The sequence below is a fragment of the Benincasa hispida genome, chromosome 9 (assembly GCF_009727055.1).
Source record: "Benincasa hispida cultivar B227 chromosome 9, ASM972705v1, whole genome shotgun sequence".
NCBI classification, from domain to species: Eukaryota; Viridiplantae; Streptophyta; class Magnoliopsida; order Cucurbitales; family Cucurbitaceae; genus Benincasa; species Benincasa hispida.
In genome coordinates this window covers 57367313-57377531 of record NC_052357.1, presented here as the reverse complement: position 1 = coordinate 57377531, position 10219 = coordinate 57367313, and the positions used below count along the sequence as shown (strand labels likewise).

Here is a 10219-nt window from a genome sequence, read left to right as displayed (position 1 = left end):
AAATAAATAACTTTGAGCTTGAAAAAGAATAACAAATTTTAAAACAAATTTTCAAACCGTTCTTGAAATGATGGAATGCTTTTTGATTACCTAATCGATTGGGAAATTAATTCAAGCTGATTGTTGAGGCTTGAGTAACGAACATTATGGTTTGACAAACTGTTTATTTTTGCATGATTTCTTGTTTTAACTTGCTCAAGGATGATCAAGATTTAAGTTGGAGGTGTTTGATAACAATGGAAATGTGTTATCTTCTTCTACTTAACTCGGGGTTGTTTAGCTAGTTAATTTGGTTATTTTATAGGACTCGGCTATACAAGTAGTCAAATTAAGTGTTCGAAAAAAAAGGTGTTAAAATGATGAAGTTAGGAGCTAAAATGATCAAATGAAGAAGGAAAAAAGGTTGTTGCCCTGCCGAGCGTTGCGACGCTCTCATTATACCGAAGTCTAATGCTATTGGACAAAATGCTTGGATGCAAGGCAACGTTGCAACACTGCCCCAAGCATTGCAATGCTCCGAAGATACTTCAATGTCACCGTTGCACTGCTCATCAACGCTACACCTCCAATGCTCTAAGGCAGAATAGACAGTGAGTGTTGCAACGTTGATCATTTTGTTATTTGAATATGATTCATTATATTATAGTTTGATGTGAGAGTTTGTTATTTGAATATGATTCAAATATTATTTATATGAATTTGATTAATATAAAAACTATAGGTTAAAATTAATATGAATATGATTCATATTAAAACTATAGGTTATATAAGGGAATATAAACTATAGGTTATATTACATGTGACATATTCTAAACTATAGGTTCTATATTGTATATGATATAATATATAGTTGGTTTTTAGTTATATTAGTTTTAATATAATTAAAAAGTAAAATGACTCCCAAGGGAGTTACTTTACCTGTTGATAGCGAGATATCAGAAAACTCCATCATCTCTCATATAGAAAGGATTTTTGGCAAAGAGTTTGTGTTGGTTAACATCCAAACGTGAAACACTGTGAAGAAGAAAACTTTCTGTATTCTTCATCTTCTTCCTCTTTCAAATTTCCTCTCAAGAATTCCCTCAATTCCTTCACTAAAATCTAAGGCAAACCCACCACTCTTCCTAGGTTCTCACCTTGAGGATAATGAGGAAGACTTCTTGTGGTGGAGTCCAAGAAGGACTGTGACTGCGTTCGTGCTTGAGGTGTTCGGACAGAGGAGAAGAGATGGTGATCACCGAAGAAGGATTCGTAAAGAAAAGTTCTTCAAGGGTAAGTTCTCAAATTCCGTTTCCTCTTTGTATATAATTCGTAGAAAAACATCCTTAAGAGTGTATGTTATTTATCCTATTAGCGCATCTATATTTCTCTATTTTTCATTAAATTTATAAAATGAATTCTTAAACACAAGGTGATCGTTCGCTTCCACTGTGGGAATTTGATTCCTTTCACAAACCGGTGTAAATCCTTTTTTGGGTTTCGGATTAAATCACTATACTTATATCCAAGATGTACCCACACCTTATTACAAATTCCCAATCGAAATTGTGAAATTGAAAACCCACCAAAAATAAAACTCTCAAAAGTAAATATATAAATTTAAGCATTCAAGTTAATCTCTCTAAAATATGAATTTCTGTAACAAAAATAAAGAATATGAAACTTTGAAGTATATCCAGAATAAAGGATTGGAGAAAGATTTCAATAAGATTGGGGGATGAAAGATTTTGCAATTAAATAATAATTAATTTTTGAAAAGATGATTTTTGAGATTTAAAGAGATTTTTATCCAAAAAAAGAATATTAAATGTGTGATTTTAAAATGACCATTAGATGAGGGTTTAGAGAAATGAAGGGTGGAGATCAAATGGTAAAACAAGGAAATTGTATTTTGATTATGATGATGATGATATTTTCAAGGTGACGGTTGGTCAATTCCTTTATTTATTTATTTTTTATTTTTTTTATAAATTATAAATCATTTTTAAAACAATTTCGTTTAATTCCTTTTTAATTTAGAGATGAACATTTTCATAGTGTTACATATCTTATTTGAATATTTAATTATTTTACTATGTGTTTATCATCTCTTCAATTCGTATTGTCACATGATTGGTCCCCGTGTGCCATGTCATCACAATATAAAGTTTTTCTTTCAAATCTTCTTTAGGGACAACTTGTTTGTTTGATATCTAATTTAAGTGATTTAAAGTGCGTTGAAATCGTTTCTCCAAACTCTATGCTATTAACACTTAGAACATTAAAATCATCATAACAATATGTTTGTTATAATAAAAAACATCTTGTTTAATTAAAGCTCACAAAACTTACATATTTAATCTAAAGTTCAAACTTTAGAGATATATTGGATAAATTTGTTTTTTTTTCTTAAACTTTAGAGATTAACATTGAAAAAGAAAGAAAAAAGAGAAATAAAGGCAAGAGATTTGTTGAGGGTATAAAGAGAAATAAATGAGAGACAAAAAAAGAAATGTAATGTAAAAGCAAAAGGAAAGAAAAAAAAAAAAAAAAAAAAAAAAAAAAAAAAAAGAAAAAAAAAGAAAGAAAGAAAAGAAAACATTCTTTTTAGGAAATGTAGCTGTCATGGCACATGTAAGGGAGAGGTTATCAATAATAAATTTTGTTTTTGAGGGAGAAACGCAAATAACACCTCTACGATACCGTGGCAGTTCTAATTATATTCCAAACTACTAATAGTAAAAATTGGAGACTTACATAAATAAGATCCATAAATTTACTACAGTTATAAAAATTGGAGCCAAATAATAAAAACTAAACTCTCAATTTATAACGTTGTTTTAATTCTTATGATTATATAAAGGATTATTTTCAAATATAGAAAAAAAATTAAAATATTTACAAGTAATAGTAAAATATCACAGTTTATCTGTGATAAATCGAGATAGACTATTGTCTATATCTATCACGATAAAGATAGATATACATAGTAGTCTATTGTGGTCTATCATAGATAAATTGTGATATTTTGCTATTATGTATAAATGTTTTTAATAGATTTATCATTTAAAATAATTTTTCTTATATAAATTTAAGAATCTATTTAAATATTTATATAAGTTAAAAAGGACACAATTTTTTACCATAGGAAGTTTGATAGTAAAAGCAGCTACCATCATACTTAGAATTTTTTTTTTCCTTTTACGGTATAATTCTAACTATTACCAAAGAGAAGATTAAGGGGGATTTTTTTTAATGAAAAAAATGAATTTTGGTGGCTTATACAAAGGGAAGTTTTATAACCTTTTCCTAACGTTTCTCAATTTTTCGAGTTATTCTCTAGTTCCATTTGATAACTATTTTGTTTTCTATTTTTAATTTTTGAAAATTAAGTCTATTCATTCTCATTGGTTTGTATCTTTCTTAATCAAATTCCAAAAACAAAAATAAATATTTAAAACCTTTTTATAATTTTCAAATTTTGATTTTACTTTTTAAACTATTCATGAAAAATAGATAACAAACGAAAGATATTTGAAGCTAGAAATAGATAACTATTTATTGACTTAATTTTAAAAATAAAAATAAAAAATCAAATAACTTTCAAACGAATTAACTTTTCATCTTTTAGTCCTCGTTTCGGTGGACTTTTTAAATCACTTTTTTGCTCTGCTCTGTTTGTTGTTCATTTTGTATCTAGAAAAACTCTGTTGCTACTGCCATCACACGTTGTTAGAGAAAAAAAAAGGAGAAACAACCTCATTTGCTGTCGTCATTGTCGGAAAAAAATAAAAGAAAAATGAGACAGAAATATATATATATATATATATATATAAAAGGCTGGAAAGCATTACAGGGAAAGGAGAAAACAAAAGGGTAGAACATAAGAAGTAAAAGAGGGAAATGAAATAAGATTGTCTAATGTGGGAGAATAATTTATTAGGATAAAATTGAGAAGTAAAAGACAAAAAGAGAGGATTAAGAGAAGAGAGAGAAAATATAATGGACCATCAATTAGACTTAAATCACCCTCGAAAAGAATGATAAAGCGTGTTAATTATATTTATGTATAACTTGTCAAGACTACTATTTTGATGTCATCTTAAATTATCGATTGATAAAAAAAAAAAATTGAATTATTGAATGAAGGTAAATTTAATTATAATATTTATCTATTAGAACACATGGTTATTATAAAAAGATGAAATTGAAGTTAAAGAAAATAGGTGAAAGTTAGTAGTTTAATGGGTTTAAGGTAGAGTTGATGTTTTCTTTTATAGAACTACTCCATAACTTAAATTTTGTGGCAATTGGAATTCTTGGTTGATTATTATGCCACGCGAGCAAAATAAGAGTAACAATCTTAGGAAGCCAGACGGACGAACCAGGAAGAAAAATTAGAAAACCAACAACAGGACAAGCTATGTACTCCAACTTCCTTCACAATGGAATCAATTAGAGTATTACATCATCTACTGGTGTATACAAAAAGATATCACTAAATGATCGAGATAAATCCTAAATGTCTTCTAACCAACGAAGGATTTCACTTTGCAGGAGTTTATTTTAAGCAATGGCAATAATCTCGAGCTCTTCATTCCTACAGCAGGAGTTCAATTCCATCCATCTGTCGATAAAACTTTCATTAATGTCTCTTCTGGGTGGAAAATTCAGGGATAAATCTTGCCAAATAAGATTAGATCAGTTGGATTTTTTAATTGAATAAATTTATTCAAGTGTTTTTGATAGATGTCTCAGAATTTATATTAGAGGTTGTCTCGCAGGATGCTATTTCTACATAATATTTCTTTCTTTATTTGTTATATGTTTTTGTGGTTTATTTTCTATGAGATCTTTTCCTTATTTATCCCAAATTTAAATGGGGATTTTCATCTTTCCACTGTGCTGGTTAAGGGCAAGATACTTTGCTTCTTAGGGTTGCCGCTCGTATTGAGAGAGGATTCTTATTGTGTGTCTTGGACAGAAAAAAAAAAAATATATCCATGTATTGTTCATAGTTCGTAAAACAAGAAGTTTATTATGTGATTGGTGACTTGTGGTATTGTTGTTCTTGAAGTGTTTGATTTTCTTTTAAGAAACATTCATATTGTACTTAGGGGAAGCCTAAGGCATTATTGATGAGAAGGGATTCTCATCATTAGGGGGATCCTAAAGTGAAGGTTGATAAAGAAGGAGTTCTCAAACTTAGGGAAGCCTAAGTTTTTCAAGTGAAGGTGAGTTCACAAAAAGAAGGAAAGATGACATGAAGGTGAGAAGGAGTCTCATATACTTAAGGGGAGCTAAGTATGTCTTTACTAATATTCACATTCTTAGGGGGAGTCAAAGATCTATTGAAAAGGAGTCTCACATCTGGGAGAAGCCTAGGTAATCCAATAAGTTAGGCTCTACGTGTGTGATAGCCTTCAAAAAAAGTTATTTTTATGTCACTAATCTCACTAGCGTGTAAGGTTTAATGTGTTTAAATATCTATGTTTGTAGATGTTGTGGTTGGTGCCCTAAATCTCGTAGGGTCCTGTAGCTTGTAATTGTATTGTACAAACGTTTTATTTATTTAATACAATATGAAATGTTTTATTTGACATTTAGTAGTATTCAACCCACAAACCAATAAACTAATATCCAAAGTTATCTTCTGTACCTTAAATATGTATGTAGAGGCATACAAGTAGATTATGTTTAGGTAATAACTTAAATGGTCTGTAATAGATGGATAAGGCTAGATATCTTATCCTGGTGGCACTACGAATATGACCCATTTTGTAAATGTTATAATTGTTGTAAAGTGGTACAAGATCTGATCTTGATCATTCATATGGAAACATGTGAGCGGGGGTATTCTATATAAAGGAGTTTGTATAAGACCATACCACAAAATGACTAGTCTCATTATATAACACCTTTCATAAAAGAGACTTACATTTCACCAGAATGACCGTAGGTGACATGACATGAATCCTTAGTGGGTTGTGAACTCTTGCTTGTGAGGGCGGTCCTTTGATTGTATGGGTGAGAGTGGCTAGATCGCCGACTCAGCAAGCCTACCATTTTAGAGATTCGTCTGATTAGAGGAGCTAGGAACACAACTACACAAGATAGAATTCACTCCTTCCCCAGAATAGGAAAAATGGATAAATTGCTCCCTTAAGGGCTGATTTTGGGCTTGAATAATATGACGTGACACCCTCTCTTGGCCCGAGAAGGGTTTGTGTTGGGAATGTCCTAGAACTCGCAGTTCATAAACTTCATGTTAAACATTCTATTTATCAATAAAATATTATTGAGTATCTTATTCGATAAAGTTGTTGATATTGCATTCTATTATGAAAATCCAATAAACATATTCATGGCTATAGTATGAATACTTTAACTCTATATAGTGACATAAACAGAATCAAGTTAATAGTATATAGCTTAAATAGTCTATAAGTATATGGATGAAATTGGATATCTTATCCTGGTAACACTATTGGATGTGGTCCATTTTGTATAGGTAATATAAATGATGTGATCCACAGATCATTCATGTAAAGACATGTGAGTGGGAGCATCCTATGTAATGAGTTTGCATAAAGACTGAACCACGAAATAGTCATTTTTCTTTATAACGGCCGTTTACTGTTAAAACCGACTATTTCATACTAAAGTAACCTAGGATAACTCGATCTTAATCTTGAGCTAGCTATGAACTCCTGTGTATTCGGGATTGTCCTTTAATCTGCATGGGTGAGAGTAGTCCAACAACACTACTCAATAAGCCTTCCATTTTAGGGATAAGACTAGATAGATAGCTGGGGACTTAGCCTTGCAAGATGGAATTCACTCCTTCCCATTTTAGGGTTAGCAGATAGGTTTTTCTCTTAAGTGCTGAATCATTGGTCTTGAACAATTGGGGCCCTGCCCTCTCATGATAGAGAAGGAAATAATTCATAAGTGGTACTATGAATCAGTTGTTCATTAAAAGGTCAATGGAAGCTTAAGGAACAAGATGTATTTATAGGGGTAAAAAGGTAATTTTGACCCAACTGTAAATACGAACGACCTGTGAATGATCGATTTACTGATTATGGTTTACATGGATAGAAATACATCTACAGTTAGGAGAGTGCAACTATCAAACTATAGTGGTATGTCTTAATGGTTAACGAAAAGTAATTAATTCAGTTTAAAGAGTTTAACTAATTGATTACAAATCGTTAGAGCTCATGATCTGTAGGTCCAATAGGTCCCTCTACTAGCTCATAAATTGGAATAATGAATTGAATAATTGATTGGATGAATTTTGAATTTAAGATTATGAATTTGAAATGTTCAAATTCAGTTTTAGGGTTTTCAATTGATTGTATACTATGCAATGAAAATGTTTAATTTAGTCGAAATTAAAATGAGATTGGAGAATCAATTAATATTTAAATTATGATTTAAATATTGAATTTGGATCAATTGGTGGAATTAATGTTTTATTAATTTAATATTAAGATATTAAATTAATTAAATTAGTTTTATTTGAATTAATTTTGAATTAAATTTTATAAAACTAAATTCCAAATAAAATAGTTTTATTCAAAAGAAAAATCAATTTCATTTGAGTTAGTGCATTTTTTCCAAAAATTGGAAAAATCCACTAACCTCTCTTATGGTGTTTTATCACCAATTTCTACCATGAGTTCTTCAATTAATACTAAGTAGGAGTTGCCCTACATGCATCCATCTTCTAATGCATGAAAAAGCCTATATAATGAAGCTTCATGCATGAAATGAGATAGTGATCTGAGTTCTTTATCCAAGTTGCTGTAAAACCGAAATCCTACTACATCCTTTCAAGTTCATGTAAAACCGAAATCCTACTACATCCTCTCAAGTTCATCCTCATTTCAGCTTGATTAGAGTGCTTCCACCACACATTCCTTCTTGAGTATAGTTGAGAAGATCTTGTTGGTGGTCTATCTGAAGAATCCAGCTCAAGCTTGTGAAGATTCTGCTGAAATCGTGAAAAGAACTACAAAGGTATTGTCTTGTTCAAACTCTCTTATGAAAACCTCATGAGTAGCATGTTGAAAACTCAAATTAAATGTAGTTTATGTACTTATTGATTCTGAATTCTTCCATTACATGTTATATTACTCCTTCAGTTTGTTTATAGTTAGACTATGATTTATTGTTCATTGGAGGGATCAATGGTACTTAAGGAGTTAGATGTAACTACAAGGGCAAAACGGTAATTTTGGCCTAGCTATACCTACAAGCAATTTATGAAGAGTCATACCACTGTTGATTGGTTATATCCAATTGACATAGAAATATATCTGTAGTACAAAGAGTGTAGCTGTTGGTCTTTAGTGGAGTGTCCAACGGTTAATGAAAGTTGAATAATTAATTAAACGAATAATTTAATTAAATAGTTTAATTAGTTATTCAAGTATCATTGGAGCTTCAATCTACAGGTCCATGAGGTTCCCTTTGTAGCTCAACATAGATTAAATGATAACCAATTTTGGATTAATTTGAATTTTTTAAATTAATTGAGCGAATTAATTATATGTGATATAATTAATTTTACTTAATTATATATGACATAATTACTATAATGTATTTGATACATTGTTTGAGATGAAATAAATATTTAAATTTGATTCAAATATTAATTATGTGAATTGGATTCATATAATTAAGTTTAATATAAATATGATTTATATTTTAATTGTTGGAAGTAGCAAGCATAAAGTGGAAGAATTCAGGATTATTAAGCACTCTAGTTCATTAATTTTACCATCAAAATCAACATGTTCATAGAATATCAAGAGGGTTTCAGAAATATCTTTGAAGAATTCCTTTGATCCACGAATTTAGCTCCAATTTACAATCCAGATGTGTAGTAGACCACCAATAGATGTTTCCTATTATTCTCTTGGGCCTTAGATTGATCTATGAGAATCAAAATGAGCTGAATTGACGAAGAATTTTTAGGAGAAAAGTTGGTTTTGAGACCTATATGAAGAACACTTCTTCAACCTCTCAATCGCAGAAATGTTCAGTCTTGTATGTCTTTATCTCAGCTCAAAACACTGAGTTTTGTACAAGAACCCCATGCAATCAGATTGCACTACAATAAGACAGATCCTACTTCAATAATTTTAGTGGAATTGTGAGTGAAAGTGGAAAAAACCCACTCAAATTTGATTTTTCCAATTTCCTAAATTAAAATCAAATTTTAATTTAAAATCAATTTTCTAAAACTTAAATTAAATCAAAATTGAATTTTATTATTTGAATTTTCATAAAATTTAATTTTCTAATTTTAAATAAAATTAATTCAAATAATTAATTTGACATAAAATTAAATAATTTAATTAATTAAAATATTTTAATATCCAATATTAAGTTATTAAAACATCAATTCCACAAACATGAATCCCTATTCATGTAATTAATATTTAAATTACATTTAAATATTATCCAATTCTCCAATTTCATTTAATTTGATAATTAAACGTGTAATTATATTATATATCATTACTAATTTCCTTAATTCGGATTTGAACGTTTCAAATTTTCTCATCATGCTATTCTAATATTTAATTTGTTTGTGAGCTAGTAGGGAGACCTAATTGATCTATAGATCATCGGCTCCAACGATCCGAGATTAACCAACTAAACTCTTTAACCTAATTAACCACCATTCGTTAACTACCGGATCACTCGACTAAAGCCTAGTAGTTGCACTCCACTCACTATAGATATATTGTGTCCACTTGATATAACCATCATTAGTAAGTTAACCCTTTACAGGTTATTCGTAATAACGGTTGGGTCAATAGCTGTTTTACCCTCGAGATTACTTCTTATTCCTTGAGTCCCACTGATCCTCTAATGAACAGTTGGTTTGAGATCCAATCATCAAACTGAGTCACACTCGGGCCAATGAGAGGATGAGGCCCTTGTTCAAGACCTAGAGTCAGCATTTAAGGGAACAACCTCTCTGCTATCCCTAAAAGTGGGTAGGAGTGAGTTCCATCTTGTACCCTATGTCCCTAGCTATCTATCTGGTCTTTTACCTTAAATGAGAGGCTTATTGAGCCGGCGCTGTTGAGCCAACCCTCACCCATGAAAATCAAAGGATAATTCAGAATAAATAGGAGTTCATAGTTTCCTCAGGATTAAGGTTAAGTTGCCTAAGTCATCGCTTTGAAATAGTCAATCTTAAACAATAAACAATGTTATA

The 10219-nt window shown here is 30.3% G+C and overlaps 1 long non-coding RNA gene across 1 annotated transcript; it reads left to right on the top strand.

The window, feature by feature from the left end:
* Nucleotides 1-971: 971 nt before the first annotated feature.
* Nucleotides 972-5034, top strand: LOC120086602. The gene is made up of 2 exons (XR_005484269.1): nucleotides 972-1272; nucleotides 4537-5034. It is a non-coding gene; the product is annotated as an uncharacterized LOC120086602 (long non-coding RNA).
* Nucleotides 5035-10219: the final 5185 nt, after the last annotated feature.